Source organism: Fukomys damarensis, unplaced genomic scaffold (genome assembly GCF_012274545.1).
Source record: "Fukomys damarensis isolate Sample0158 unplaced genomic scaffold, DMR_v1.0_HiC HiC_scaffold_17, whole genome shotgun sequence".
In the NCBI taxonomy this organism is placed as follows: domain Eukaryota; kingdom Metazoa; phylum Chordata; class Mammalia; order Rodentia; family Bathyergidae; genus Fukomys; species Fukomys damarensis.
The window spans coordinates 25,342,582-25,349,258 of record NW_022900929.1 but is presented as its reverse complement, the minus strand read 5'-3'; positions in this window follow the sequence as shown (position 1 = coordinate 25,349,258).

Here is a 6,677-nt window from a genome sequence, read left to right as displayed (position 1 = left end):
GGGACCCTCCACAAAGCTGCATAAGCTTTCTCAGACTGAATGGGAGTTTGGACAAGGGAGGAAGGGGAAGTTGTCAATCTGCTCAAGCCTATGTCTGTCACGGAAGTTAACGCTGCAAAATTCTATAAGGACAAAGAAAAAAACATGCGAAAACGACAAAATGGAAGCAAATTCTTTGTAAATAGGGGAGGGTTGAGGGGGTGAAGGGAGGGCAGGGAATGGGGAAGAAAAAGGAACCAAGATATATCATGTAAAGGTACAAAATCCCAATGATGAATATAACAGTACTGCATTCTTAAAAAGCACCAATAAACTCAATTTAAAAAGAAAAAGAATTCATGTGTGAATTATTTGGGAGAGTGTTTTTAGCTCATGGTCCATTAGTAACTAGAGAAACAGCTTTATCCCATGTGCCATGGAGGAGAAGAGCACATGCATGACCAGTTACACATAACGGAGATTAAACTACTTTGTTGTTAAGTTTCAGAAGATCTGAAACTTGGTAAGATTCAGGGGGAAGTGCATTTTAGGAAGCACGAATAGAACACTAATCTAAATTCTCCGGCTTGAGAGGGTTAAGGCTCAGATAGGTGTTAAATCCGATCTTGACAGCTAGGGGTTGTCAAAGAGGCTGTGATGACACCCACCTTGGGAATTCTCAGCATCCTAATGGTCTGCACAAATTCCAGCCCTGTCTAAATTGTGCTTGCCAGAATAGAAATGCCAATTTTATTCCATGCCTATTATCAAGGGTGGTAATTCAAATTCAACTAAATTAAGCAAATATTTATCGACCATTTGCTCTGTGCAGACACAGCGCTTGCCACCAGGAATTCGTGTGGGTCAGACACACTGCTGGCCCTGTGGGATCCACCAACCAAGACGGAAGAAGCAATCATAGTTGAGAGTGTGCAGACAAGCTGAGACAGAGGCGGGGATGGCAGCGGCAGGGCGATTAGGAGAAGCAGAGGTCTGCAGCCCATGGGAAGGAAGAGGGCAGTGTCTGCAAACTCAGCATCCTAACTTGCAGCAGAGCCAGGCAGGCACGGGAAGAGATGGGCAGGGGAACCACAGAGCATGGCCATCCATGGAAATGTGAGGCCTGGGAGGGCACAGGGCACTGGATTTTACCCTGACAGGAGGCCATGCATGGGTAGAGAGAACTGGGTGGGAAGAGGAGGCTCTTTACAAACAGGGAGTCTGAAGGCAAGAAGGCACATGTAGGGCAGCAGGATGCTCTCCACCAGTTCCGCCTCTGCCTTCGCAGTCCTGCCCAGCACCTGCCCAGCCTGGCTGCTCGGCCATCTGGGGATGGTGGCAGGGTGGCTGCGCAGGCCCACAGTATGGACTCAGGCCAGCACTGGGAGGGTGTCCTCTCACTGTCCTGAAGGCCACAGCTGGCAAGCCCCCCACTCAGGGCTCCTGTCTGACTCCCTACTCTTTAGTTCGGGGTACACAGCACCTCGAAGAGAAGGGAATTTGTGGTAGAGAGTGAGCAGCAGCGGCTCTCTCCAGTGCAAAGCATTGTCACCAGGTGGAAAGGGGAAGCCAAAGGGGGTCACCCACACACACACCTGGGATATTGACTGGTGCGTATCTCAGGAAATTCAGCTTGCTGGAGAAAACCCTATGAATGTCTTCCTCAATTCTCATTTAAATCATGTGAACATCTCATTCATTCTTTCATCATTTAAAGACTTAAAGGTTTTTGGACCTGGGTTCCTTGTATATTTGTATAATAGCCATGCATTTTTTTTTTTAAGGTAAGGTTGCTCGCGTCTCCATTGCCCTATACAGCCTGGTGTATAGTAGTCACCACCTCTGTGTCACACACACACACACACACGCACACGCACACGCACACGCACACACACACACACACACACATGGTGGCTGCAGCTGAGACACAGCCAGGAGCCTGCTCCCAGCTCAGCAGGGCCACAACACACCCTGTGATCTGACATTGCCAGACAGCCTCAGAAGCCCTGAACCAAAGGATCTCAGTGGAGTCTGTCCTTCTCCTCCTGTCTCAGGATAAGCTGTCCTCTCCTCTCCTTCCCCTCACTACAATATAAATAGTGCTGAGGAAATCTTTGTCTGCTCGCTGTGTGGTGGTTCTCCGGGAAAATACCTAGGGTTGAAATGATGAGGTACGTATGGACAGCGTCCACATTATCTCATGTCACCTCTTTTTATCAGGCTGCTAAAGCAACTACAGCAGAGCAGGTGACCAGCACAGCAGATGGTCACTGTCACCCAACCCTGGAGGCAGGAAGTCCAAGATCAAGGTGTGGGCAGGGCCCGTCTCTGAGGCCTCACTCCTTGACTTGTCGATGGCTGATTCTCCCTCCCTGTGTCCTCATGTGGTCAACCCCTATGTTTCCGTGTCCTCGTCTACCTCCTCAGGACACCTGTGAGCTTGGCTAGAGCCCCACCTTGCTTAACTTAGTCACCACCAGGCCCTATCTCCATACAGTCCTGTCTAAAGGTTCTGGGGTTCAAATTTCAGCATAAAAATTTGGGGGATGCTTCTCCATTCTAAATTCCTGTTTCTCAACATCCTTGCCAGTGTGTAATACTGTCAGACTTTTAAGTTTTTTTCAAATCAAGAAAATAAAACATAGACTGTTCTGGTTTTAATTTGCATGTGGTTAAAAGATGGGGGGGGAAATTCAGTTTCTCCTATGCACTTACCACAGTGAACACACAGTGTTATAAATCAGCCAAGGGTTCTTGTGCTGAATGTGGGTGAAAAACTGGCCCATTACCAGAGGCCACCCTAATAAGAGAAGGGGATCCCCAAACCCCATCCCACCAAGTTCATCAATTTTATCATTTAAAAAATAATTTCCAGGACATGGCCAGGGAGAGGCTTGGGCAGACAGATTAGACTGAGTTTAAAAGTAAGAAAAAAACAGAAAGGAGACTTTAGCTTAAGGAGCAAAACCAGGCACAGCTCTTCCCCACAAACAAAAGAAGACTAGCTTTTATGGCTTCACTGGGGTGCAGTTGTATAAGAGCCATGCACCTCCAGTGGGCTTCACTGGAGATGGCAGTTTCCCACTGGGTCATGAGTATGGCCTCATGTTTTAAGGGATTTTCTTCTAATATAAAATATGGATTGGTGGCCATTTTCACCCTTGGAGACATCCTGGAGCCCCCTGCTGGTGTCCCTGAGATGTTAAAGAGTAGACATAAGGAGAGGGCACATTCCACATATCGCTAATGAGGAAGGATAGAGTAAAAGAGATGTCTCATCTTTAGTGGGTAAGAGAGCATGGATTAAGGTCTGGGGTAACCTGTCTCCTGCTTTATAATAATACGTGTCCTATTTCAAGATTTTTCCCCATCAGCAACCAATCAACTCTGTGGCAGAAACCAAATGGCTGTCATCTTTTGTTTGTTTGTCTGTTTGTTTTGTTTTTTTTGAGACAGGGTCTCACTATGTAGTTGAGATTGACCTGGAACTCACTATGTAGCCCGTCTCGAACTCACAGTGAACCTCCTGCCTCAGCCTCCCGAGTGCTGGGATTACAGGCATGTTCCACCACGCCCAGCCCAAATGGCTGTCACTTTAATTCACTTTTAACATTATCTGCTAATTATCATTATCAGCTAAGAGCTGAGATCCCATAAATTAAAGGTTAAATTCTACAAGGCTGCTCTTCCTTTAGATGATCATCTCAAGTCCATCTTAAAGCAACTCTGACCAAGTGGCTATAAATTAGAGTCACTATGATTTCTTCTTGGGGTTCTACTGGTTTGCTAGAGCAGCTCACAGGACTCAGGGAAGCAAGTTGATGATAAAAAATGTCACAAAGGGCACCCAGGTAGAAGAGATGGGTACTGTCAGGTATGGGGAGGGGAGGAGCTTCCACACCCCTCCAAACGTCCCTCGCTCCGGAAGAGCTACCCCTTCAGCAGTCCAGAAGCTTCCTCTGCCCTCCCCATCCTTTATGGAGACTTCGTTACATATCCATGGTTGAGTACATCAGTGGCCATTGTCAACCCAAATTGCAGCCCCTCTCTACTCCCCAGAGGTGGGAAATGGGGCTGAAAGTCTTGGCCCTCTAACCCTATCCCTTGTTTCCAGTGACCAGCCCCAATCCAACCAGGGTTATAAACTTGAGCTGCCAGCCAGAGTTCAACCATCACCATGCAAAAGTCACTCGTGACTCCCAGAGATCAAAGAACCTTAGTATGTCAGAAAACTAAGACACAGGATGAAAGATTAAACATGTATTTCACAATATCACATGCCTTTCAGGTGCTATTTATGATCTAAAAATATGTTTAATATTTAATTTTTTAAATTTACTATAGTAAAAGACACATTGCCATTAATCCCCCTCAAAATGCTCCCCATCTCTTGAGACACACTTATCCCATTGTTTTGCCACTTTCTGAAGTTCGGGAAGTTCTCCTTTGTGTCAGTTGCACTGTTGTGGCTGCCTCGGTGTCCTGAAACTATTCCAGATATTTTCTGCTCACAGTCATTGTGATGTTGCGGGAGAGCCAGAAATTGCAGAATGCCAGACCTAGTGAATAAGGTGGATGAGGACACTGTCATGTTGTTATGAGCCCGCCTTTCCACTGGATGGCGCTCGGCAGCAGCACTCGCCGTATCTTTTAATCATATCTTATAGAGACGCTCCTGAAAGAGAAATCCGGAACTGCTTCGTAAAGTGGCTAGAACAATGGGACGTGTTCGAAGTGAGGAATATTTTGAGATTAATGGCTATGTGTCTTCTACTATAATAATTGTTATTTAAACACACACTACTTTTTGATGTGCCCTAGTATATAAGTTCTAACAGTAAACAACTTTTCTATGATTTAGTAGCCACTTTGGTATCTCCTCTGTGAACTGTCTGCTCCTGTCTTTGGCCCATTGTTTTACTGGAAGGCTTGTATTTATTGGTTTGTTGAAGTCGTCTATATATCTGGATACCACTCTTCCATTTGATGGTTATATGTCTTGCACATATCTTCCACTGATCCATAGCTGGAATTTTTACTTTTTAAATGGTATCTTTTACTGAAAATAAGTTTAAAATGTTAATTAAGACAAGTTTATCTTTGTGCTTGGCTCAGTCTCCCTCATACAAGAAAATATCATCTGCTTAGAAGTATTAAATGTATTATCTTTGTTTTTCCCTCCATGGATGTTAAGGTTTTGCTTTTTAAGTTTGGATAAAGTATGAGTGGTTATCACTGCTACCCAGTGCAACATCCACACGTCTCTTAACCACCCTAATCTTTGAGAGGAGCCACCCAGAGATTAGGTGAAAAGGGGCCAGATAAAAAGTGACCCTCAGTGACCCCTAAGAGGCCCAAAGACCCATCTTAATTCCACTGTCCCCAACCCAGCACCATGATAGTTGACACCAAAGATGTTTATAAAAGGAGCAAAAAGAAATCAGGCCTGAATTCCTGACAAGTCTCTGCTTCTCCCAGGAAAGACTGACTCCTCTTTGCCTCTGTTAGTCTTTTGTTTTGCCCGTATCTATGCTGTCCCCACCCCTAGCGGGCTGAAAAGGTGGTTTGTAAGCCAGGCTCCTGCCTCTCCCTTCTCTGGATGTTGAATAAGCTTATGTTCAGCCTCAGTGTTGTATATGGGCTTCGTGATACTAAATAGGAAAAGGCCCCTCTCTCCTATAATAACACTTACTCCTCTTGGCCTAGCCAGCACCTTCCACAGGAGGCCACAGACAGATGTGAGCCAGCGACATCCTTTCCTTACTCCTGTGCATTTTTTTCACCTAAATTCAGAGATAGTCTCATCACATAGAGTTGCCATTTCTCAAGTCAAGAAAGCTGCGTTTTATTCCTAATTTTCATAAGAGATGTATTTGTGCATGGATTCTGGGTTTTATCCAGTTTTGTTGGCTTATTTCCACCGAGTTGAGTATATCATTTCTTTAGCTCGTTACTATGGTGAACCACATTTATACATTCCCTAATATTACAATTCCTGGGCTAAATCTGAATCCTACTATATCCTTTGTAAAACACTGAAGGATTCCTGTTGCTGTTGTTTTATTTGGGATTTTTGCATCTAAGCTTGTGAATAAGATTCACAATACTTATCTCATGCTTAATTGCTCTCAAGATTTTACTGGCCTTTGACAAACTTCCGAGAATATTTCCCATGATTTTAATTCTGGGATATTTTTGTGAGGTTGGAATGATCTTTTCATTGAAATTTTAGAATCTCCTCCCAAAATGCTCTGGGGTTTTTTTTTTTTCCTTCCTGGGAAGTATTTAAACTGCTGATTCAATTACATTAATACATATAAAACTACTAAGGTTTTCTATTTCTTGCTTCAGATCACCATAAGTTATTTTCCCTATGTGTTTACTCCTTTCAACTAAATTTTCAAATGTCCTTTGCATGACTCCCTGCTTTGGAGATAGGTGATGATGGACTGAAACCTCTACATATTGTGGGCTGAATAAGCTTTTCCACCTTTCACTTTGGTTGTGGGGTATTTCATCTCATCAGTGAGAAAGCAACTGTTATGGCTTGTGCCTCGATGTCCTTCTGAAGCGTCATGTGCTCAGAAGTGGGGCTTTTCAGAGGCGGCTGGATCTGGAGGGTGTGGTGCTGGGATCCACGTGTGTGTGTGTGTGTGTGTGTGTGTGTGTGTGTGTGTGTGTGTGTGTGTGTGTGTGTG